This window comes from Crocuta crocuta, unplaced genomic scaffold (genome assembly GCF_008692635.1).
Source record: "Crocuta crocuta isolate KB4526 unplaced genomic scaffold, BGI_CrCroc_1.0 scaffold332, whole genome shotgun sequence".
In the NCBI taxonomy this organism is placed as follows: domain Eukaryota; kingdom Metazoa; phylum Chordata; class Mammalia; order Carnivora; family Hyaenidae; genus Crocuta; species Crocuta crocuta.
This window is the reverse complement of record NW_027532025.1, coordinates 1,122,893-1,135,036: the sequence shown is the minus strand read 5'-3', so window position 1 is coordinate 1,135,036 and position 12,144 is coordinate 1,122,893.

Genomic DNA, 12,144 nt, shown 5'->3' with positions numbered 1-12,144 from the left:
TTTAACATTTACACAGTTTTACCAGGTTTAGTATTCATGGTAACACTACACGAAAAAGCCAGATTCACTCCAATGATGGGTTTGTTGATTCTGGGTCGGGGAAGCTAAAGGAGCTTGTGACTTTGTGTTTCTGTGTAAGTATTTTAAAAGTATGACCATCATAGGGGCGCCTGGCTGGCTCAGTCGGAGGAGCACACGACCCTTGATCTTGGCATTGTGAGTTCAAGCCTCACGTTGGGTGTACAGATTACTTAAAAATCGTTTTTAATAAAATGACCATTCTAAGGAGCGCCTGGGTGGCTCAGCTGGTTAAGCTTCCAACTTCAGCTCAGGNTTCAGGCTCTGTGCTGACAGCTCAGAGTCTGGAGCTGCTTTGGATTCCGTGTGTGTGTCTGTCTCTCTGCCCCTCCCCCACCCACAGTCTGTCTCTCTCAAAATGAAATAAACATTAAAGAAAAAATTTTTTAAATGACCATTCTACAAGTCTCAAAGACTAGAAGTGGACTGCACACCTCTGAACCTCAAAGGGTCTTGCTACAAATCTATGGTCTTTGTAGGTATTCTAAACCATCCAGTGACAGAATACAAAAGCCTCCCTGGGAACAAAGCTAAGAAACATCTACAGAGAGGCCACCAGCCTTCCCAGCACAACCAGACCCAGAGTCTCTGAAGTTGTCAGGGCACATCCTCTATGGGTCAGGACTGCCAGGGCTCATAACCCCACTAACTGCTCTCCGAAACTCACTTTTCCCTTAGGGACGTGTCAGAAGGCATTATTGCTCTCATGAAACTGATCCACTCCCCCTTCTAATGTTACAACCTGTGTCAAGTCCACACCCTGTCCCCAGTTCCCCTCAGCACAGCTGGGACAACGCTAGAATACTTTGATTGATTACTCTGTAATTATAAAATCACCTTAGATGCAGCTTTTGATGTAGGAGGTGCGGGAAGACACGAGAACCTTCAGTTCTAACAAGCTCCCGAGTGCTACTGATACTGGAGCAGCACCAGGTTCTAAGTGTTTTTCAAACTCATGCCGATCACCCACCAGAAGGTCAGAAAACCAGCATTTTTTAAAAATGAAATAGAAATTAGAGGACCTCTCGTGTTAGTAAGGATAAATACTGTTTCGTATCAACAGGCTCAGAAATACAGAGAACAAATGGGAGGGAGATGAGAGGATAAGCAAAACAGACGAAGAGGGTTAAGAAGTATAAACTTCCAGCTGTAAAACAAAGAAGTCACAGGAATGAAAAGCGCAGCACAGGAAGTATAGTCAATCATATTGTGATAACTCCATATAAGGGCTACATGTATCATGGTGAGCATTTCATAATGTATATAATGGTCAAATCACTATGTTGTACACCTGGAACAAATATTATGTCAACTACACTTCAATTTAAGAAAATTAAAATAGCATATTAATACCAAAAAAAAAAAAAAAAGAAGAAGAAGAAGAAGAGCAGATCCAGGCGAAAGCACATAAAAGCTCTCTCCAAATACCTGCAGGGTTCATATACTTGTGTGCGGCCTCAGAGGGCTAAACTGAGATCAATGAAAGGATAAGTTCCTAGGATGTAGATAACAGCTCATCCTGAGATCTAAGCCTTGGAGCTCGCTAAACAAATGGAGGCGATGCACTCCCTGCCAATGTAAATATTCAGCAGACTAGTCTGGGACCTCAGAAGTACCTCCAACTTTGACTCACTGCAGTTTTAAAGGTACCTCCGCTTTCCCTTCATACATTCTCCTATTGATGGGACTTGCACAGAGCAGAATAGTAGGTATCCTGCCATTTGCATTATGCATAGTAAGTGATGAATAAATATGTATTGCGGCACCTGGGTGGTTCAATCAGTTAGGTGTCCGACTTCTGCTCAGGTCATGATTTCACAGTTGGTGGGTTTGAGCGCTGTTTCGGTCTCTGCACTGACAGTGCACAGCCTGCTTCAGATCCTCTGTCTCCCCACTCTCTCACTTATCCTCTCGGGCTCTTGTGCTTTCTCTCTTTGACTCTCAAAAATAAAGATTTTTTTTAACTGTCAAATTCCTGGGGCATCTGTGTGGCTCAGTTGTTTGAGCATCCAACTGTTGATTTCAAGTCAGGTCATAATCTCAGGGTCATGGGATCGAGTCCCACATCGGGCTCCACACTGCTTGAGGAGCCTGCTTAAGATTCTCTCTCTCTCCTCCTCTGCTCCTCTCTCTCTATCTCACTCACTCTAAGGGAAGAAAAAGTCAAATTTCTTGTCACTCTAAATAACAGTTTACAACCAATTTTTTCTTAGTAATGGAGTTAGAGTCCCTCAGATAAAAACAGTTGATTTGATTCAACAAAAATATAAAGACAGCGAGTTAAAAAGTTGGATCCTAAATGGATTGTTTGATTTGTCATGGGCCACACCTGTTTCATTGATAGTCTCCTTTCTGCAGAAATTCAGTGTGCCACTATGGGATTTTATCTGGGAGTTCTAGTATAAATAACCCCTCCCCACCCCCCATGAAGGAAATCTCTCCCAAACAAGTTTCCTTTCACAATGTTACTTATCCTAATTAACTATAGCCACTAAATCTGGCTTCAGATCCACTATATTTTTCCTTAATAATTGGTGGTTTGATTTTGACTATTTAAAATTCTTCGGGGGCTCCTAGGTGGCTTAGTCAGTTAAGCATCAGACTCTTGGTCTCAGGATCATGAATTCAAGCCCAGCATTGGGCTCCACAATGGGCATGGAGCCTACCTTAAAAAAAAATCTTCAGACTATAAAGTTATAGGAATGTATATCCTATTTTAAACTTGGGTCAATAAACATTAAATTTGGAGAATTTAAACCAACATTTCATGCAAGAATGGCTAGCAATTGCTTAATTTAAAATGCCCTACAAGGAAAACATTTTCAAAGAAGCTGGCATCTTGTATTATTTATTTATCTAGTTGTCATTCCTTACATAGGCTCTTGCCTGGAGCCAGGCTCTATTTAGATGATAGAATAAAAACATGAATGTACAGGGCATAGCCTGTCTTCTAAAAGAATACAAGCCTACTAGCTGAGACTAAAGAAAAGATAATTAAAGCAGAGAAGTTTTAAAACAGACCAGTGAGTGCATAAAGAGTGGCCATATGTACACCTGTTCAGGATTTGCCCCATTTCTTACACCCTAGAAAGAACCTATATGGCAAAATTGAGTCTTTTCTCTGGCTTTCCTGAATCTGTTAACTTCTCCCCACCACCCCCCATATCTCATCCCACACTGTAAGCCCCACACAACAGTTTTTTGTTTGTTTGTTGTTTTGTTTTTGGGTTTTTTTTTGTTTGTTATAATGCAAGTGCTTTAAGATTTTAGATGGCAAAGGCATCCACTTAAAGACAGCTGTCTCCAATAAACACCTTACCAGCTACAACACTAGATAAAGAGCTAGGCCTAACCCCATCCCCAAATTTGCTTTGAGACATCTCTCGTTGTGTTAGATAACTGATCTTTTGACTGATTGTGGCTCCCTTCCAGAGCTTTAATTCCTGCTCTTATGTTTTAAATTTATCTATAAAGAGTGAACCTGCAAAACTCGAGACACCCCGCCCTTTCACCCTCCTCCTCACAGTCTCCTTCTGTGGCCCCAGGCATGCCGGCAACCCCCAGGATAGGTGAGTATTAAACCCTGTCCTTTCAAAGTTTCCTGGTGGTTACGGCTGACAAAGAACCACAACAGTCAGTCCACTCCAACACTGGTTCAGAAAAGGAAACGTCTGTGGAGATTCTCTGTGGACCAGGCCAAGAGCTTGCTGGAAATACAGACTTTCAGGCACTATCCTAGACTTTCTGAGTCAAAATCTGCATTTTGATAAGATTCAGGAGTGTGTGCCTGCAAGCTAAAGCTTATGACACACTAGTTTACAAAACTGAATCAACTATGAAGAAAGGGGCATTGGGGAAAATTTTTTTCATTTTAATAAAGAAAGTGAGTTACTAACTAAAAAAGCAAATAACAGAAAAGGAGAATAAAGATATCTCTGGGGATAAGCAAGTAACTTGGTGGCATCCTTCTCAAACATAGGAACCCCCCAGTCTCTTAATTACCCCAGTATGGGGGAAGGGGGACTGCCAAAGTCATACATGAAAGTACTTTATCCAGGTACTTGATCAGAGTTTAAATCCAGGACTGTCTCCACTGCACCAACTGAGGAGGCAATCCTTGGCACCAACCTCTAAGGACAGCAAAGTGAGAATCCAACATCAACATAAGAAACAGACTTGAGACCAGGAGACCTGGGTTCGAATTCTGACTCTACTCTTTACTTGCCACATGACTTTTGATGAGGGCCTTAACATATCCAAGGGCCAACATTCTCACTGAAACTTGATGATATTAGCATCTCCTATAAGGAGAAAACTGTTATGAAGAAATACATGGAAATCACCTGGTATGGATTAGGCATTCAACAAGTGTTAGCTGTCATTATTATATTTATTCACTGATCCTTGGACATTGTGAAAGAGACGAGGCCAATTGCTTCCCCATTTTTAGAGGCTGAATAAATCAGGGTTTAGGGAAGAGGGAGTCTCCCCCAAGTTGACACGCTGGCAGCAGAGCTGGGTCTCAAGTTCATGCTTCAGCTTCTCTTGTTCAATGTCCATTATGGCTGCACCAGACAGGATTTGTGAATGTTAACTAAGGATCTGATTTGGAGCAGTGATTACCAGGGGAGGTCCAGAAGGCTTGTCTGATGGACAAGCAGATAGCCATCTGCCTCCTACATGGGTTACCTGTACCCCTGCCCCGTGAGGAATACGTCACTCTGTCAAAAGGCAAAGCTGTTATCAGGAAAGGACCTCTCAACAAGGATGAATGCAGGAATTAGCTTAACGAACGACATGACCAGAACTGAAAGGCAAGAAAAGGAAGGCTTTTAAAAGTGGACAAAGTATTCTTATTTTTAAGTTTATGTATTTATTTTGAGAGAGAGAGGGTGCTAAAGCAAAAGTGTGAGTGAGGAGGGGCAGAAAGAGAGAGAATCCCAAGCAGGCTCCATGCTCAGTGCTGAACCCAAGAGGATGGGGGCCCTTGATCTCACAAATGGTGGGATCATGACCTGAGCAGAAATCAAGAGTCAGATGCTTAACCAACTGAGCCACCCAGGCACTACAGAGTGGATGAACTATTCTTAGAGTGAGGCCAGAGAGCACTTTATCTGGCCTTCTGTGGCAAGAGGGAGGAGGAAACAGAGGAAGGGAGGTTGGGGATAGAGGAAGGGAAGGGAAGGAAAGGAAGCTATCAAGAACTTTCCCTGTGCTGGGCACAGAACCTCAGATTTCATATTATTTCATTGCTGCTACAACTCTGTGACAAAGGCATTATTGCTCCCAGACAATAAATAAACAGGTTTGAAACTTTAAAAGAATTTTCCCAGTTATGACATGAAAGGGACAAAAAAACGATGCTGATTTATCAGGAGTGTTTTCTACCATGCCACATGTTGCAAGGCCCGTCATTTTTAAATAAACTATTTTAAAATAGTTTTAGATTAATAGAAAAAGTAAAAAACAGTACAGAGGATTCCCATACTGTAGTAGGGTCCCCTTCCAAAGGAAAGAAAAAAACCTCAAGGCAACCTGGCTATACGCATATGTGACAACATCCCTCATCGTGAGACCAGACGGCGTGTTTGTGTGTTACCATATATGGGAGACAAAGAAGTAAAAAATATGTAAAAATCATGCCACATGGCATTTGAGTGCTCAGTTCTTTGAGTACAAATCTAACTGAGTGGTGCAGGCAGGAATAAAGTTGCTTCCTACAAAGAAAAGTCTCAGTGTCAGGACTCTGTGTGACAATCCTGCTATAATATATCCACCAACCAGTTTCTTGTATTGCTAACTACTTGTCCTGATTACTTGAAGCAATGCTTATAATGTGTTATTAACTCAAGTCCATACTTGATTCAGATTTCCTTCGTTTTGACCTTTTTCTCCTCCTGGATCCCATTCAGGATACCATATTACATTTAGTCATCACGTCTCCTTAGTTCTCTTGGCTGTAGTACTTTCTCAGATTTCACTTGTTTTGCTTTTTAAGTTTATTTATTTATTTTGAGAGAGAGAGAGCACAAGCAGAGGAGTAGAGAGAGAGGAAGAGAAAGAATCCCAAGCAGGGTCCACAGGGTCCATGTTGTTAGCACAGAGCCCAGCTCAGGGTTCGATCTCACAAACTGTGATATCATGAACTGAGTGGAAATCAAGAGTCACATGCTTAACTGACTGAGCCACCCAGACACACCAGATTTCCCTTGTTCTGGAAGACCTTGACAGTGCAGAGGAGTGCTAGTGAGGTATTTTACAGAATGCCCCTCACTTGGGCTCTGTTTGATGTTTTCTCATGATTAGACTGGAGTTATGGGTTTGGGGAAGGAACACCACAGAGCTGAAATGTCAGTGCATCATATCAAGGGTATATGACTTAATCACTGTTGATGTTATTAACCATTTTCTCCTGGCTGGGTATTCTTCTTCAAGTTTTTCTCTGTAAAGTTACCTTTATCCCCTGTTCATGCTATATTCTTTGGAAGGAAGTCACTGTGCACAGTTCACCCTTAATTAGTAAGAACTTATGCTTCAAGTTCTTGAAGGCAAAGTAGCGTGGGAGGTTTGTCTATTCTTTTCCATTTATTTATTCAATTATTTGTTTATATCATCAGAGACTTATAAATATTTTATAATTTGGGTTGTAACTCAATACGACTTTATTTTGTTACTCAAATTGTTTCAGCTTTGGCAATTAAGACTGCTTTCATTTGGTTCCTGGGTTCCCTTCACATATTCCCATCAATGTGGGGTGTTTTTTTTTTAATTCTTCCTTACTTTCTGGCTCTATGAGAGGCCCAAGCTCATTTTGTGCATTTTTTTTTGCCTGAATCCCAAAATGAGCCACTTTTCTAAGGTACCCTGTTTCCTTTTATTGGAGAATAATATTAGAAACTGGGAACTTGGAGCTAAATGTGCTCACAGCTACTAGGGTGTCATTTCTCAGGCTGGCAGAGCAAGGCGATAAATGTGTATATATTATATTTATACACATACCTACAATATTTCCAAATGTAACCATCTGTATCTATATTAAGCTAAGCATGAGTTCATACTGATGTTCTTATCCGTTACCACATGGATTATCCAGCCTTATCCCTTTGCTTGTCTATAGCCTCCAACAGTGAGAAACCTAATGGCAATCATTTTTCATCTCTATTTCATTCTGACTAGCTGATCGAGGGTAGGACCCTCTGCTCAAGAAAGTCATAAAGAACCTTCTAATCTCTCACATTGCGACTTTTTATTGGTCTCTTGATTATCTCAGGCTCCCACTACTCCTTTCCAAATTGATGATAAACATCTAGGATATCTCCCATCCAAAACATGGAAAAATAGAAAGTAACTAATTTAAAGAGCAACAAATCCCACCTCATATGAGAGAGAGAATTTTCAGTCAAAAATTCGAGGGTTCAAATTATTTCATTCTTTACTATCATTGTAGTTGATTAGTTCTTAGTCTTCAACTTGCCTTGTATCCCAATCATATTTAGATGAGCTCAATCAAATACAGTCATTTATCCAATGATCTAGAATTGTCGAATCTCTTGCCCCTGCTTCCCACAGTCTCCACAGATGGCATCTGGGTTCCAAGGTGTTTGCATCACTTAACAGCATCATGAGGGGTTAGTTTCTGCTCCCCAAACCTTACCAGAGTCTCCTGCTCCCACTCACTGCCAATGCAATGGTCCCATCTGTCTCTTTGTCTCCTCTGGCTCAACTCCCTTTTGGATCATTCTTGAAAAGGCCTTAGCAAAAAGGAAAGATGACATTTTCCACAAGCAAATTGTGAATTCTGTATCATGTTACTTGGGTAAGTTAGGATTCTTTAGTCAAAGGTGTAAGAGGAAATATTTTGGAAAATATTAATGCAGACTAACATCCACATAAGCTGGTCATCTCCATTGCCAAGTTTCTCACCTTTCTTGGCACAAGGTAGGGAATAGGGTTGACAGAGGGGGAATTGGATTTTTAAAGAAGGAATATAAAGAAAGGTGGTAATCAGTTACTGACATTTTTATTTAATTTTTTTTATTTTTTTCTTAGTTTATTGTTAAGTTGGTTTCCATATAACACCCATTGCTCATCCCAACAAGTGCCCTCCTCCATGCCCATCACCTGCCTTCCCCTCTCCCCCACTCGCATCAGCCCTCAGTTTGTTCTCGGTATTCAAGAGTCTCTCATGGTTTGCCTCCCTCCCTCTCCCCAAATATTTTTCCCCTTCCCCTCCCCCATGGTCCTCCGTTAAGTTGCTCCTGATCCACCTATATGTGAAAACATGCTATCTGTCCTTCTGTGCCTGACTTATTTCACTCAGCATAATATCCTCAAGTTCCATTCATGTTGCTACACATGGCCAGATTCATTCTTTCTCATTGTCATGTAGTATTCCATTATATAGATAAACCACATCTCCTTGATCCATTCGTCCGTTGATGGACACTTGGGCTCTTTCCATGTTTTGGCTATTCTTGAGAGTGCTGCTATGAACATTGGGGTACATGTGCCCCTATGCATCAGCACTTCTGTATCCCTTGAGTAAATTCCTAGAGTGCTATTGCTGGGTCACAGGGGAGTTCTATTGTTAATTTTTTGAGAAACCTCCCCACTGTTTTCCAGAGGGGCTGCACCAGTTTGCATTCCCACCAACAGTGTAGGAGGGTGCCCATTTCTCTACATGCTCGCCAGCATCTAGAGTCTCCCGATTTGTTCATTTTTGCCACTCTGACTGGCATGAGGTTGTATCTCAGTGTGGTTTTGATTTGCATTTCCCTGATGATGAGGGATGCTGAGTATCATTTCATGTGTCTGTGGGCCATCTGGATGTCCTCTTTGGAGAAGTGTCTGTTCATATCTTCTGCTCATTTCTTCACGGGATTATTTGTTTTTTAGGTGTGGAGTTTGGTGAGTTCCTTATAGATTTTGGAAACTAGCTCTTTCTCTCATATGTCATTTGCAACTATCTTTTCCCATTCCATCCATTGTCTATTACTTTTATGGATTGTTTCCTTTGCCATGCAGAAGCTTTTTATCTTGATGAGGTCCAAATAGTTCATTTTTACTCTTGATTCCTTTGACTTTGGGGATGTGTCAAGTAAGAAATTGCTGCAGTTGAGGTCAAGGAGGTTGTTTCCTGCTTTCTCCTCTAGGGTTTTGATGGTTTCCTGTCTCACATTCAGGTCCTTTATCCATTTTGAGTTTATTTTTGTGTATGGTGTGAGAAAGTAATCTAGTTTCATTCTTCTGCGTGTTGCCGTCGAGTTTTCCCAGCACCATCTGTTAAAGAGGCTGTCTATTTTCCATTGGATACTCTTTCTCTCTTTGTCAAAGATTGGTTGGTCATACATTTGTGGGTCCAGTTCTGAGTTCTCAATTCTATTCCATTGGTCTATGTGTCTGTTTTTGTGCCAATACCATACTGTCTTGATGATGACAGCTTTGTAGTAGAGACTAAAGTCTGGGATGGTGATGCCTCCCGTTTTAGTTTTCTTCTTCAATATTACTTTGGCTATTCTGGGTCTTTTGTGGTTACATACAAATTTTAAGACGGTTTGTTCTACCTTTGAGAAGAATGGCAGTGTAATTTTGATTGGGATTGCATTGCTTTGGCTAGCAATGACATTTTAACAATATTTATTCTTCTGATCCATGAAGATGGAATGTTTTTCCATTTTGTTGTGTCTTCTTCAATTTGCTTCATAAGTTTCCTATAGCTTTCATCATGCAGATCTCTTATATCTTTGGTTAGGTTTATTCCTAGATATTTTATGGTTTTTTGTGCAGTTGTGATGGGGATTAGTTTCTTGATTTCTTTTTCTGTTGCTCCATTATTAGTGTATAAAAATGCAACCGATTTCTGTACTTGCATTCGAGTTGCAAGTATCTTGTTGAGGATTTTTGCATCCATATTCCTCAAGGATACTGGCCTGTAGTTCTCTTTTTTTTCTGGGTCTCTGTCTGGCTTGGGAATCAAAGTGATGTTGGCTTTGTAGAATGAGTCTTGAAGTTTTCCTTCGATTTCTATTTTTTGGAATAGCTTGAGAAGAATGGGTATTAATTGTTTTTTAAATAATTTTTTAATGTTTTATTTATTTCTGAGAGAGAGAGACACAGTGTGAGCAAGGGAGGGAGGGGTTAGAGAGAGAGGGAGACACAGAATCTGAAGCAGACTCCAGGCTCTGAGCTAGCTGTCAGCACAGAGCCCAACCCACAAATCGTGAGATCATGACCTGAGCCAAAGTAGGACGCGTAACTGAATGAGCCACCCAGGTGCCCCACCTAACTCTGTTTTAAATGTCTGGTAGAATTCTGCAGTAAAGCCATCTGGCCCAGGGTTCTTATTTGTTGGGAGGTTTTTGATAACTGATTCAATTTCTTCACTATTTTTGTGTCTGTTCAGATTTTCTATCTCTTCCCGTGTGAATTTTGGTAGCGAGTGTGGGTTTAGGAATTTGTCCATTTCTTCTAAGTTGTCCAGTTTGTTGGCATATAATTTTTCATAGTATTCCCTGATATTTGCTTGTATTTCTGACGGGTTGGTTGTAATAAGTCCGTTTTCATTCATGATTTTGTGTATTTGGGTGCTCTCTCTTTTCTTTTTGAGAAGCCTGGCTAGATGTTTGTCAACTTTGTTTATTTTTTCAAAAAAAAACAACTCTTGGTTTTATTGATCTGTTCAACTGATTTTTTGGATTCTATATTGCTTATTTCTGCCCTGATTTTATTATTTCTCTTCTCCTAGTGGGTTTGTGGTGCTCTTGTTGCCCTCCTTCTAGTTCCTTTAGGTGCACTGTTAGAATTTGTATTTGTGCTTTTTCTAATTTCTTGAAATAGGCCTGGAGTGCAATGTACTTTCCTCTTAGGACTGCCTTTGCCACATCCCATAGAGTTTGGTTTGTTGTATTTTCATTTTCATTTGTTTCCACATATTTTTAAATTTCTTCTCTAATTGCCTGCTTTGGCCATTCGTTCTATAGTAGGGTGTTCTTTAACCTCCATATTTTTGGTGGTTTTCCAGACTTTTCCCTGTGATCGATTTCAAGTTTCATAGCATTGTGATCTGAAAGTGTGCATGGGATGATCTCAATTCTTTTATATTTGTTGAGGGCTGCTTTATGACCCAGTATGTGATCTACCTTGGAGACTGTGCCATTCACACTTGAGAAGAAAGTGAATTCTATGTCTTCAGGATGTAGAGTTCTAAATATGTCTGTCAAATCCCTCTGGTCCAATGTGTCCTTCAAGTCCATTGTGTCTTTAGTGATTTTCTGTCTAGTTGATCTATCCATTGCTGTAAGTGGAGTATTAAAGTCCCCTGCTATTAGCACATTCTTCTCCATAAGATTGTTTCTGTTTGTGATTGTTTTATATATTTAGGTGCATCCATATTCAGTGCTTAGACATTTATAACTGTTAGCTCTTTCTGATGGATGGACCCTGTAATTATTATATAATGCCCTTCTTCATCTCTTGTTATTGTCTTTAGTTTAAAGTCGTTTGTCTGATATAAGTATAGCTACTCCGGCTTTCTTTTGATTTCCAGTAGCATGATATATTTCCCCATCCCCTTATTTTTAATCTGAGGGTATCTTCCAGTCAAAAATGAGTTTCTTGTAGACAACATATAGATGGATTTAGTTTTTTTTATCCATTCTGCTACCCTATGTCTTTTGATTGGAGCATTCAGCCCATTTACATTCAGTGTTATTATTGAAATATGTGGGTTTAGAGACTTTGTGTCCTTTGTAGGGTTCATGCTTGTGGTGTTGTCTCTGGTATCTTTGTTCCTTGCAACATTTCCTTCAAAGCATCCCCCTCCAGATTTCTTGTAGGGTTGGCTTAGTGGTGACAAATTCTTTCAATTTCTGTTTATTTGGAAAGGCTTTTATCTCTCCTTCTATTTTGAGTGACAGGCTTGCTGGATAGAGGATTCTTGGCTGCATATTTTTTCTGTTCCTCACATTGAAAATCTCCTGCCATTCCTTTCTGGCCTGCCAAGTTTCAGTAGATAGGTCTCTCTTTGTATGTTAGGGCCCTTTTCTCCCTAGCTGCTTTCAAAATTCT